Source organism: Octopus bimaculoides, chromosome 2, assembly GCF_001194135.2.
Source record: "Octopus bimaculoides isolate UCB-OBI-ISO-001 chromosome 2, ASM119413v2, whole genome shotgun sequence".
Classification (NCBI taxonomy): Eukaryota; Metazoa; Mollusca; class Cephalopoda; order Octopoda; family Octopodidae; genus Octopus; species Octopus bimaculoides.
The window spans coordinates 16,629,786-16,632,408 of record NC_068982.1 but is presented as its reverse complement, the minus strand read 5'-3'; the positions used below and the strand labels follow the sequence as shown (position 1 = coordinate 16,632,408).

Sequence of the window (2,623 nt, the reverse complement as noted above, 5' to 3'; positions counted from 1 at the left end):
ATCTGGCTGCATGCCAGGCTGCACGTCAGGATGGTCGTCTGGTTGCACCTGAGACTGGTCTTGTTTTGGAGCAAGACGGTATGTGACGCAACCTGGAAGGAATTCGTCATCACCAAAGACATCCCTGTTACAGGGTCAGATGCCACTGACTTGAAATCCTTCCTGGATCGCCGGGATGTCCTAAATGGTCATCGTTTTACCTGGGTGCGATTTCAGTCATCCAACGTATGCCCTATTCACGTACTTCTTAAGAAGAACATAGACCCTCCGATGGCGTGGCTGTAGCTTATGTGATCAGAATGGGGGAAATGATAGCAGAACAATACCATTGTCTCCTTATAAATCAATGATAGCCAACAAGATATGGGAGTTGTGGTTGTCAAGTGGCAACAGGATAGGATGCTCTTTGCTCCAACGAGTGTGCTTCACGAACTGTTCCTGAAATTTAAGAAAATCTGCCTTCTTCATACATCTACTGGGATTTGGTGATCCACAACAACCTGTTGGCCCATTGGACACTAGAGAACACTAGCATTGGTGGTGTTGCATAACCGCTGGCATTTACTGCAAGGCAGACTGTCACCAGGGTCCCTCTCTCAGCGGAAGTCACCGCTCCTACTTGTAGAGTAGATAGAAGGTCCAATACTCATGCTGTTTCTCTAAAATTCCTTCATAATATGAGAAGAAATGCTTATATATGGGAATTGAAATTAGAATCCAGTTTCTCTGAGTCACTATGGCATTATATATCCTTTATCTATACTCAAATCGCTTAGTTACCTATGATTCTCTTTTCAGACTGACGATAGTAAGTCCCGTAATCCAGTGGGCATTATGACGTCCCGCAGAGCGCCATAATCACAATGTAAGCATCCTGTCGTTATTTCTTGCGTTTCTTACCTCCTCATAGCACCTCATTCAGTTCCTACTTTGAAAAAGATTAAAGCTCAGGGAGTTTCTGTCAGCTCCCTTTTACATCAATTTTTGCAAACATCTTCCAGTAATTAAAAATTAAATAAAAAGTTAGCCTATTTTAGGGAGTATTTGAACACAAAGCTACTTAGTTGCAGTCATCACAGAATCTCGTACATTTACAGTCAGTTTGTTTCTGTCTGTGGCACCAATTGACAGTCAGCGACTTCTAAACATAACTATTGCAGACATTGCACTACAATCGCTATAACAAAATCAAGCAATAATAATTTATCTAACTGGGATACATGCATTTTCTCAGGTATTCAAATGCAAAGAAAACACCAAAGTGGACACTTAAGGAAAAGAAAGTAAGGAAATATTCAAAAATTTCTGATTACAATGTAATTTTCATTTCATTAAGATAATCTCAGTTAGATGATTAGCTACGCTGAACATTGCTCATTGCATAACAATTGCATAATGTTTTTAGCCTCCTAAGAAACAGATGTACAGTGCATTTTACATGTTTCACACACACACACACACACACACACACACAGTGCTAGATAAGTATTGCTTTTATCCAACGATGCTAGATAAGTATTGCTTTTATCTTTATTAATATTGTTAAATGATGTTCTATCATTGTTTGAAAAAATATGTATTTTCATATTAATTCAATTGATATTTAATGTTAGCCGATACCTTATTAACACTCAGTTAATAGTATTAAGTTTATCATCTTAGTTTAAACCAAAACTTCGATTATATTAGGGTTGAATTTTTTCCAATAATACTGTATAATATTTATTTTTGATTTATGGGATAAATAAGTAGTTTTTTTTAATATAATTTCTTTGATTATTAGTTAATATTCTAATTAAGGTTAAGTCCAGAGTACAACATTTATAATTTTATTTAAACTAAAGATTCGATTAGATAAGTTTTGTATTTCTTTTCAATAATTTTGTTAAATATTTTTTCCTTTATTTAATGGTGATATAATTGCTTTTATATATTAATTTATATAAATTAATTTTTTGTTAGTTTACATTTTACGTTTATAATTTTAATTTAACCTAAAACTTCGTTTAAATTGTATTTTAAACGAAAGATTCGTTAAGATAAGATTTGCATATAATATTTCTGTTAGTTTATATTATAATAAACGTAAAGTTAATTATGGCACGTTTACAATTTTTGATATTTTAAATAATATTGTTTAACATTTTTCTATCTTAATATAATGAGTATTTTTATATACATACATTTGTTAATTATTGTTGGTTGATATATACATTCTTTTTATTATTATTGTTGTTGTATTTTGACCTGAACATTAGCAACATTTTTTAATACAATTGATTTTCGATCGATTTAATCGATTTGAATATACTTCATTTTCTATTTGAAAACTTGGTTATGAAACACAAATAGTCGTTTATTATCATTATTTTATGATTTTTAGTTTGTATTATATTATACTTATTTATCGTGCATTTACTTATGAATTTTTCTATACGTGACTGTGGATTTTCATGGATGAGTTCTTGAAATTTGGTTCTTTTCTCTAAAGCTATGTATTTATATATTTTATACTGTGAAACTTAATTTAATTCTAAGTTTTAATAAATTGAATTTAATTGAGTTTTTACCTGTAAATTTTGATTTTTATCCCTCATATTATATATATATATGTATATATATA

The 2,623-nt window shown here is 31.4% G+C and overlaps 1 protein-coding gene and 1 long non-coding RNA gene across 2 annotated transcripts in view; one reads left to right on the top strand and one right to left on the bottom strand.

Moving 5' to 3' along the window:
• LOC106884207 (uncharacterized) overlaps positions 1-2,623 on the bottom strand; it is an 83,212-nt gene that overhangs the window by 23,278 nt on the left and 57,311 nt on the right. The gene's annotated exons all lie outside the window — the stretch shown is intronic.
• Positions 1-2,623, top strand: part of LOC128250526 (uncharacterized) — a 34,059-nt gene that overhangs the window by 2,206 nt on the left and 29,230 nt on the right. Inside the window, exon 2 of the long non-coding RNA XR_008266536.1 lies at positions 799-865. This is a non-coding gene — a long non-coding RNA (uncharacterized LOC128250526). The remainder of the gene's footprint in view (positions 1-798; positions 866-2,623) is intronic.